Below are 11,127 nucleotides of genomic sequence, written 5' to 3'. Positions count from 1 at the left end.
GCCAGTAGATGTTGTTTTAACTCTCCTTTTATACAGAAAAACAGTAATGCCACTGACCTCTTACAAGTACATTTCTCTGAAAATATATAATATTTACAATATCAGCAATTTTTAAATACGGTTTGGTAGATGAGATATTGTTTTGAATTTCCTAAGGTCTCATATTGTGTTGTGAGAGGTAATTAAACAGCTGGCATATTTCAAACAAAGTCATTGTTGATGAGGTCTCTGTGTAATGTCACAATATTAAACTATGCAAACAAGCATACAGCAATGGCAACAATCTTTTTCTAAATTTAACTCTCTGATAGATTTATAATGTATCCCACAGAATTTCATTTCTTATGTGTACTAAACAGTTGCATCTTGTCTTAAAGAGGCTATCAAGAATGTATTACATACACTCTTTCCCATGCACTTAGAACTTCCTCCTCAAAACAATACCTAACTGATAGGTAGCAGGGACAAATTTGAAAAAGAGGTTTTAGTAGCCACTGAAAATACCAGCTCAATGCACATATGTATTTGTATTACACAACTTTTCCTAACAGTTACATAAATACACTTTTTAATTAAATGATCCAGTCAAGATAAAACAGAAATCCACATCATACCACTTCAGCCTTAAGTGTTAAGAAGCAAAAAAACTCACACCTGAATATTTCTTTCACTGCAAAGTTCAAAGTTCAAAGTAAATAAGTTTCTGTAAAATACTGGTCACGTACATTATGTGCATGCACGTTGTTTGTATACGTTATTTTTACTTTTAATTGATCATTGTTATTTACATGATTTGAGAAGATATATTCTTAGAACAAACAGATTATTGGATATCATCTTGCATGCGAATAATAAAGAAAAAGTTACATGTTTACCCCACGTAAGCGTCAGTGACATTGTTGTACCCAAATACTCGAGAAGCAGCTTTCACACACAGCTCAGTGGAATACACTGTTCTTTTGTTTTCTGTGGTTACTTTATATTCCACAAACAACACATTTCCTGAGAGAGACCCTTATGAACCTGTGCATTGTGATCCCACTCAACTGTAAGAGTTATTTACTCCAGCCACCTTCTAGACAGTTCCCTACCTATGGCAGGACAGTCTCTTATATTTCATGTATTAATTGCCTTCTTGTTATTCACCAATGTGCAGAATTTGTTTTGTCTGTAAAAAAATAGTAAAAAAAAAAAGACATCAGGATGGAGAAATGTCCTCTAAGGTTTGTTTGGTTTTCTTTTGTTTTTTAATTCAGAACTCATAACAGTTCAATTTCTAATCATACGGAGAGGAAGAAATTGTAATCTTGAGATCTTAGTATTGTTTGAAAAGGTATGAAAATCAATTTCTGTTTCCAAAAAATCAAGGTCAATCACATGCTGAACTGTTCTTCCTACTTCTTTGATGCTTTCTATGTCTCCTTCTCCATCAAGGAAGAATTACTAGAGGGACTTTCATCAGTACTGTGGATATCTACCCATCTAATCCTCTCATTAAAGGGTTACAAAGGTTTACAATGTATGGAATAAATTTTCAAACCTACTTCAGTTAAAGAATGAACAGGTTCCATGGGAAAATAGATCAGAGCTTCTGCTCTTTAGATCCCCAGTCCTGAATTGTAGCTCATTCTGAAGCTTCTTCCTATCTCCTGAAGCAATATTATGCAGCAGAATTACACTGGGAGGCTTAGCATACAGTTCAGAACATGAGAGATAATATTCTTTTTATGATTACAATATTTCCATAAAGCACAGGAGTCACATATTATCTAGTGATCTGCTTTGGTTTTCTGGGGTAATATTTTATAACTGAAGTAGCATTTAATTGCAAGGTAAGTAACTAACAGTAGTGCAACTTCTACAGTATGTTTCTTTGTTTTTTTTTTTTCTGAACAATGTTCACAACTACAGCTATCCTCAAATTATTAATTCCACTACCTTGTGGTGTAAATATAAATAAAATAAAATTTTAAAAACCCATTGATTTTACTAAAGAATAAAACAACTAGAAAGAAAAAAACCAAACAAACTATAACTCATCCAAGTTAAAAGCCTCTCTCGTTAATACTATTTGCCTAAAGAATGACAAACAGCAAAGCACTTTGGGATGCTGAAAGCTGATAGTTAAGGTATGCATAAAGAGTGGTCAGTATTCCACACTACATATTCACATTGCAGAAAAAGAATTAATGTCCATATTTTATTATGACTGTACTGTGCTGTTCATTGTCAGATTCGTACCTCAGATAAAGGAGAATGAAGTTTCAATTTTTATAATGTGGTTATTAAACTTCTCTTTAGGCTATGAGAAATTTCAACAACTATTGTATATTTTATTTTTATGCTGGTTTTATCCCTGACCTTAAATAGAATGTGAGACAACCATTTTATCTTTCAAAATGTTACAGCTCTGCCATCAGTCTCCAAAACCTTTTTTTAGCTACTATAACAAATGCGATAAGAAAAACTTTTTGTCCAAACCAAATCAGTTTATTTTATGATTATTTACATAGTCAAAGTTCCCAAGAGTACTTCTGTAATTAATTAGCAGGAAACATGCTGAAAAGGGTAATAGATATGGGATACTGATTCTTTTTCTTCTAAGATACCAGTTCAAGTTTAATTGTTGTTTGAATGAAACCTGGTTCAAATTCTAACCGCTTTCAGCATAAGTCATGTTATACTATAATACCACATGTTCTGATATCCTGTAAACATTCTAAAGATGATTTCACAGTGAGCAAAGAGAAGCGAAGCTGTTGATAGTTCTGATATCTTGGCAGCAACATACCTGTCCCTGTTCAAAATAATGCATCTTAGCAAGTTGTGGGTCTCTGTCCTCCGGGGGACAGACCACTTCCAACAGGTCAGTGAGGCTCCATCTATGTAGATCAGTTTTGCAAAGGTCCATGTTACACAAGACTGAAATCGATTTTAAATCAAAGACTGACTGAAACAGATTTTCTGTCAGATTTCTGTCTCAGAACAAGCACATCATGAAAGCTTCCCTCACCTTTCACAGATTAAAATGTGATTGAGCCCACAAAGATCACAAACCATCTGTCATCCCTACTCTGAGTGCAAGACGTAGCTACACTTGCATACATGTAGTAATGCACTTACTGCAGTACAGACAGCCAACTGATCTGCTGCTCAGGAAAAAGGTATCATTCACAGACAGAGAAATCAAAGTAAAAAATAGTGTCCTTTTTAATAAATGCTATAAGAAGTAGAAAACAGCGTCACTGCACTGGGACAGTAATTGCAAGGTGTGGTGATTCTGTAGTGTATTCAGATGTGTCTTTGTATTTTCATGTACCTTTTGCCTAACTCTTCTTTTTGATTTTTCCTTGTCCAGCTATGTTGCTACAATTGCTCTTGCTTTTCTCTTCTTCAGAGTATGTGCTGTTATTTTCTTATTAATCTTTAGTTTTCTGAATGTGAATAATATACATTAATAAATATGAAATTAATGCAAAGCAAAACCAGAGGTGAATAAGTAACTAAATACGTTATCTTTTATTTCTCTTAACATCTCTCAATTCAGTCATTACCTCCTCTGTGAGATCTCCTTAAAACCAGAGCCACAAACCCAGAAAAGAAATATGCAAATATATAAAACAGAAACACGACTCCCTCAGGAAAAGTATTAAATATTGCTTTTTATTTTTTGATAACTATCACTTATTCATAGACAAAGCCACTTAAATAGATATTTCTTAACAGGAGCTTTTAATTCCCTTCCTTGAGAATGAAGGCCATGCATCTTGTTTGCAAAGCTGTCATATAATATTTCAGGAAATGTGGGGATTTAAGAAGCTCGTTCAGGCACTGAGAGTTACTAAGTGGCTTCTGTTTGGGTGAGAAGCTTCTCATGACAAACTGCCCTGGAGGCCACCTTGGAGATTCCAAGAGAATTTGCAGAACCTCTGACAAAATGTTGCTGACTGGGAGGGTGAAGGACAAGATGAACCTTCCTTCCATGCCTCAATAGGGAAAAACTCCTCACATGAGCAGAGCTTTGAGCACAGCTTGTTTGACAACTGGTTTGGGCCAGAATAACAGTACAAAGCACAGCATATATTATTAAAGAACTACACGTGAAGATAATCTTCGTGAAATCTATAGGAAGGACCCAGATGTTGACCTTCTTTCTTCTATGTGTCCAATGGAAGTCGATCGACTCTCCTGTAATACTGTATTTGGGGAAGCCCTGTGCCGTTGAGGGTTCTTGCAGTGGGAAAGGGGATGAAAAGCCGTTTTAACACCAACTGTTGAACATGAAATAGTAAGCAGCCTAGGGCAGTCTGGCCTCTGAAACATTCTGGATGATTCTAACTGGATTCTAACTAATGAGAAGTCAAGTCTTTAGGAAAACAGAAGCCAGAAGGAGAAGCATTCAGAAAGACAGAGAAAACAAAACAAAGCAGAACAAAACAAACAAACATGCAGAACTGTTGTGAATTTCGCATTCATCATATTAGACTGTAAGTTACTCAGGAACATTCTAAACATTTAAATTCAAATTTTAAAAATATTAACTATGAAATTTACTATGTATAACTAAGTTTGTAAAGTAAAAGGAACATATTATTCTTAGCACAGTAATTGCTGTTTTTCCTTGGCTTTTGTAGCTCTAGTCAGCAAACCTGACTGAAATGAATGCAAGATACATATATTGGTTTTGAAATACCAAGATATAAAGAAGAGTCTCTGATTCGTAATGGTTTTATTCAATCCTTTTGTCTGACAGGTTTCCTTAAAGTAATAGGCTATTCTTATTATCAAAGTTAATCAATATCTGCTCACTGTTGTACAATTCTTTACAAGTATTGTGTCTATTATCCTTATGTAAGGGCCAGGATCAAGAAAACTGAAACGTCAGTGACTATTCCTGTATTAGCACCTCCTGAGACCTCAAGATAATAAAGACAAGTTTTGCAGTTTTACTTTTCTGTGAAATTCATAGTCTACTAGAAAACTTCAAGAAACAGTAGGATGCCATTTTAAGGATTTATTGGGTGCCTGTGAGATAAAGATATTTCTGAAAGAATTAAGCATGAACTGCACACTTAAAAAAAGTTAATAAAACAAAAAAAAAAACCAACAACAAAACCTTCTCCAGTCAAAGAATAGGTATTTACTAGAACTCTATCACTGAAGATAACTGAAATAGGGCATTCTTTGATTTGCAATGAATACATGGAATTCGGAAACTGCTTTGAATGTAATGACTTCTGATGTTAAAGTAACCTCTGAGCTGAGGTTGTACAGAGTTTCTGAGATACATTTATCTTTGACAGATATAATCTCCAGGTCTTATTACCATCTTAGAGTTCCTTAGAGTTCTTGAAAAAAAGTCGAAAAGGTAAGCTTTCATGAAGAGGCTAAATCCATTTGGGGAGTCTCTTGACTCTGAATCTCCTAAGATCAAAGTTTTATTCCTAGTCAGCTACGATGCTTAGACTGAGAGATGACACACCATTGAATTCTGTCCCTTGGTGAGCACAACTGAAATCATGTCAATTAAACTTTTAAAGTATATTAAATAGGGAGATAACATAAGATTATTACCTAGAGCACATCAGATTTGCTATAAAAGGATACTATTCTACTACACTTAAAATCTATACACAATAACAGGGCTAACTTCATCTTATGTGTAGCTCAAGATTCTCTATTTATCTGTGTTCCTCTGGTGGTTTGAGTTTTGTCCAGCCAGCCTGAAACATCCACAGCCCTGGTGGGATCACAGAAACCCAAAAGTATAAGATTGTTGATGTGCAAACTTCTCAAAAGTTAAAATAACTGTCTCTAGTTTCCCAGCCTCAAAATCCAGGCAGTTTTATTAATGATCCATCCTTTTTCTGAAACATAAAGACTTGTTCATTAAATAAATATTTATGTTTGTTTCTGCATCATTCCACATCCATTCTTTCATGTCCTTATATTCACATTATGAGAATACCAGGATAGGAACAACTCACATCATGAGGCCTTTGTTGTAAAACAAATCTGCATTGCGTATACACATACCATAGGAAGCAAACTGGTTTGTGTTATCTACTTGCTTGCATAAAAACTGCGAAATTAAGGTAGTAATAAGTATCAGAAAACACCCCCCCAATGACAATCACCAGGTGAGACTCTGCTGGCCCAGCCAAGATAACTTGGTGTCCAAGAAGTTACCACCTCCGGACAAGCCACAGAAGACTTGTTCTGACCTATGCGAAGAGCAGGTATAAACCTTCAACACAGAGTGGTCTTGATCCATAGAAAAAATCACATAAAATTTCATAAAAACACCAATGCTGCACAGTGAAGCTTAGAAAAGAGAAAAGACACCACTTCAGTTGTGGCTTCCCATGTAGAAGAGCTCTCAAGCCTGATCTCTGCCAACTGCACGTCCAAGATGAAGAACCTCCAATGACTACATCACACTTGTGAGCTATTAAAATGTAATGCTGAATTGCTATATTTGATTAATGCTTGAAACTTAATGGTTAACAGATAGATTGCCTGAAATTTGAGCATAAAATGTCATTTGAAGATTTTAGGTCTGCCTGCTGTCCCACTCTCTCAAAATATTTATTTCTATCACTTCCTGCAAACCAGAGGTTGCCCCGCCCTCCCATTTCTTCTAAATATTTTCTTGAAAGTACTATCTTTGTTCATTCAATAGCAGCATTACCTACCGTGGGGTTTTAGATATATATTGCTGGAGATAAATTTATCATTCAGTCCACTAAAAAGATCAAGATCTGAAGTCCAAAATAAGGCATTTAGTTTTCAATCAACTGTAGCATCCTGGGTAGATATTATACACTCTACAGAGCAACAATTCCTTTCATAGGATTATTCCCAATGCTGCAGTAGTACCCAAGTTCAGGTCAAGATTAGTGTGCCATCACATTAGATTATATACATGCACATAATCAGATACTATTTATGCCACAATCTGAAAAAAAAATACAATGTATTTCCTAGAAAGTTAATTTTACCTGAACATATTCTAAAACAATATTTGTATTTCAACTATTAATAGTAGGTTATGCAATTTTATTAAACCTTTGTAGAAAGAGGACAGCTTTTAACCAGATCCTATGAGGAAACTGTTTAAGTTTTCCTCTTACCACAAATTATTAATATGTAATTTAATCAATTTTTTAATGGGTGGAGAGCAAGCGTTCCTGCCATCCATTCCCATTCTCAGGTGTGGCTGAGAGTGGGAGCAGTTTATGCGTTGTTGGCCTGTTCACATGTCTCCCAAGACACACACTAAAGCAACATCACTACATTTGTTTCAATGATGAGAACATACTTTTCTCTTTATCTTTGCCATCTACTGCATTAGTCCTAAGTGAAATAAGCAATAGAAGAGACCTGTCAAAAGTTAGATACCTCAATTTTTTGAATGAGTTTGAATGTACATGTGTAAAAGGACATCAGTAATTTTCTCACATTTTCCTAATCTTCCCTGATGGATTCAGGCCATGCTTTTCATTTACTCCAGATGCGATAACCAAACTGTCAGCTATGTTTCAGCTTTTCCCTTAATCTTTCCCTGGAGCCAATAATAAAAGATTAGTAATTGACAGTGGTTGCTAGGCTAAGGGTAATGCTTATTTTAAACACAGGAAGCAAGAGCCGTATTTTTTGAAGGGATAATTTGTGGGAGGCCAGAAAATTGGATTACTTTGTTATCTGTTGTGTAAATGACAAAGATATTCAGTGTCCTTAAAATGTCAAGGCAAGTTTAATTAAAAATTTACTACCTAATTTGAAGGTAGAACAGAATGGAAGAGAGGGAATGGAGTGATGTTCACAGGTAACTTAGAAACTTTACCAAGCAGCATATAATGTTAATAAAAGTTTAAAAAAAAAAATAAAAAGGATGCTGTTTTTTCTGATGTATACAACATACAGTCATTTTTTTATACAGACGTTTTTGAAAAAAGTGTTCATTCTCATCAGAAGCTAAACATCTGCAACCCATCATCCCCTTAGACATTAATGATACTCTTACTTATATGTTAAAAGCCCAGAGCTGGGAATGAGAGAAAGTCTCAGGAAAACATTTATTAATCGAAAAATGAGCTTCCTTAGAAAGAAATTCTCCAGCCACATCCATACTTCACTAAAGTTGTCTGCTCGGAGATGAATTTCACTTTAACTGTGATGTCAGCTATTTTCACAGCATATTACTACACCAAGTAACAGCACTTTTCCTAGATTATATGCAGAGCACATTTTTGTTTCCTTTATAAAATGAGGGAAATTGCATGGAGAACACTAATACTTTGGGACAGATTCTGGTTTAGGCAGCACAGCTGAGCTCAACTCCACTACTGCATGTAGACATTCACTAACTAGGCAAATTGGATATAAGAAATTTGAACTGAAATATTAGTGCAAAACTTCATTGATGTGGCTCTAACTGTGAGAAGCTGAGGCTGAAAGTTTGTCACTGACCACAGACAACATAACACAGATTTTGCTGAAATCAGGTACACAGTTTGAGTAAGGTCAACAATTTTTTTTAAGTAAAAGCACAGCACAATTTTACTTTTTAAACAAATGTTGACATATCTCACTAAATAAATTATCTATCTTCCAGCTGCTGTTTTACATCTCAGGGTTTTTTTTTTTTTATCAATCTGTGTTCTTTAAATTATGTACATCTTTCTTATAAATCAGATATATGTATAGATAACTGTGTGGATATATAAGGCACAAGCTACCCTTGCAGCTGATTCTCATGCTTGCTGAAAGCAGGAGAAATAGTGCTGGAATCTCCGTGTGCACCACAGGTGGGTGCCACAGCAGCATGGTACAGATGCAATGCCATGTCACCTGGGAGCACACCAGCATCTGAGAGCTTGCCTTGTCCCTACCCTTTTCTTAATAATTTCTAGCAACTTATCTCAGTCACATACTGGTTTTCTTATAGCTAAAGAAATTTTTACTGCAAAATGCATAAAGAAGTCAGAATACAACCCAATACTGAAATCTGTCATAGATAGGATAGCTGGCAAGCACCATGATAAAAATCAAAAAGAACAAGAAAACTGGAAAAGCAAAAAATACGAAGACGGATTTGAATTTTCCAACCCATTTAATTCATATATATTATAGCTTTCATGGATGTGTGCTACAGTGCCATTGAATTGATTCAGTACCAAGAAATTTTACCTAAATTGTCACCATTTGGCTTATGCCTTTTCTGTAAATGTCAAAGGACTCACAGAGTTTACAAATTAGCTTCAAACACACTTTGGTCATGAAATACTATGCTGCTATTAGTTTACAACCTGTTGTGCTATATGTCTGACTTACAACCATGCACTTAAGGAAGTCGACTGAGTATGTTGCAGAAAAAAAAAAAAAAATCTCTGGCTATATTAGTTTATTCTTTCAAGATTAACAATAATTTCTGATTTCATTCTCAAGAACTGAAAGCCCAGTTCTCCACACAATAAATCACTGGCCAACGAGGAATTTGGTTATGATTTGAAATAGTCAGCGTTAATATGGAAGCCGAATTTGCAGAACCACGCATTTGAGTTGGATGCATATGTGTGTTCTGTGACCTCTTTCACAGGGGTCACTTTCACTATTAATAGACAGAACTGTGGTTTCAGTAAAAATTTGCGAAGAGAAATGGATTGTTAGGATTCAGAAGAAAACAAAAGATTGAAAACATTACAGTTCAGCATATGTCTATCTTTAAGCACACTCTCACTTTCAAAACGTATTTGGCATTTGCAATTATAAAAGTTCCCTTAGTTTTGTATCTAATTTAAAATAACATTTCTTTCTGAAAATGGACGTTGTTAAATGAATAACATAACCAGGTTCGATCAGCATTAAGACAGGAAGTTCAAGAATACATACAGACTGATGAGCTAGATTTGACTAAAAGCCTGAATTAAATAACTACCTGCTCCACTATTTGTGAAAGAATCTAAAGGTCACATAACTCAATAGTGGGATAAATTTTCCCAGGGCAGGCAAGTGAAACAATAAAATGCTTTTTATGGTTACAAATTAGCAGATAATTTGAATATTTGAACTTTTAAGAGGGTACAGCAGAACTTTAAAGTGGCACAGCAGGATGATTTATAAGATGGATTTTTTAAAACAGAGGAGGAAACACAAGAACATTTTGATAGTGACTCCCAGTCTATAAATCAATGAATGTTATTCATAATCTATATCGTACATCAGAAAAATAAACAGCTAGAACCCTTGTAACCAGAAATATTAATTCTTAAATTGATTGGAAAATACTGACAATATAATTCTCTAAAGAATTGAATTTTCCTGTTGGAGTTTAGCTATTTGTTTATACAATCTTTTATTAAGCATTATCTCAAGAATCTTGAATGTTTTCTGATTTCATCGGTGATCAGAAAAGGTAAAAGATGTTAAACAAGAATGATTTAAAAAACATCTATTAAAAAAGTTAAGTGAAGGGGGTTTGTCTCTATTTTGTTCTTTTTGTTCTTTTTTCACAAAAAAAAAAAAAAAAAAAAAAAATTCTCATTTCCTAAAAAGTATCTGGAGTTAAACTAGAGATTATCAATCTCTTATGATGCTTTTTCCAAAAGAGAGAAGAATACGGAGAGTGCCTGAGTCATAGATGCCTCCATAATGTCATCATACGTATTTATAAATACATCTTAGGTGGGAAAGGAGTTGATCACAGTGAGAGGTTGCATAAAATTTTTGGTTTATGATGACCTCTGAAGAAGTGGCACCTAAACCACTTCCCTTTTATACATCAAAATGAGAAAAGATACAGAAGACATAAGAAAGAAAAAGGGATCCTGGATGGGGTACACTTGGGAAAGGCTGTTCTGTACTTCAGGTTTGTAACAATCCCTTTCAAACACGAGAGAAGGGTTGCAGCCTATTTTTATCACACAGAGTTGGCAACAAGATAAAGCTTTTAAGGCAAAATATTACTTTCTCTGTTATGACAAAATGTCACTGTTGGGATTTCTTTATGAGATAAATGTCATTTAAGAGCATTGAAAAGGGATTCCTAAACTCATTTTGCTTGTCTGTAACTCCATATATCTCTCACTACTTGTATGAGAGTGTGGCTGGACAGCCCTGGAAGTG

Source organism: Patagioenas fasciata, chromosome 11, assembly GCF_037038585.1.
Source record: "Patagioenas fasciata isolate bPatFas1 chromosome 11, bPatFas1.hap1, whole genome shotgun sequence".
Classification (NCBI taxonomy): domain Eukaryota; kingdom Metazoa; phylum Chordata; class Aves; order Columbiformes; family Columbidae; genus Patagioenas; species Patagioenas fasciata.
The sequence above is the reverse complement of the archived record's forward strand: the minus strand, read 5'-3'. Positions refer to the sequence as shown.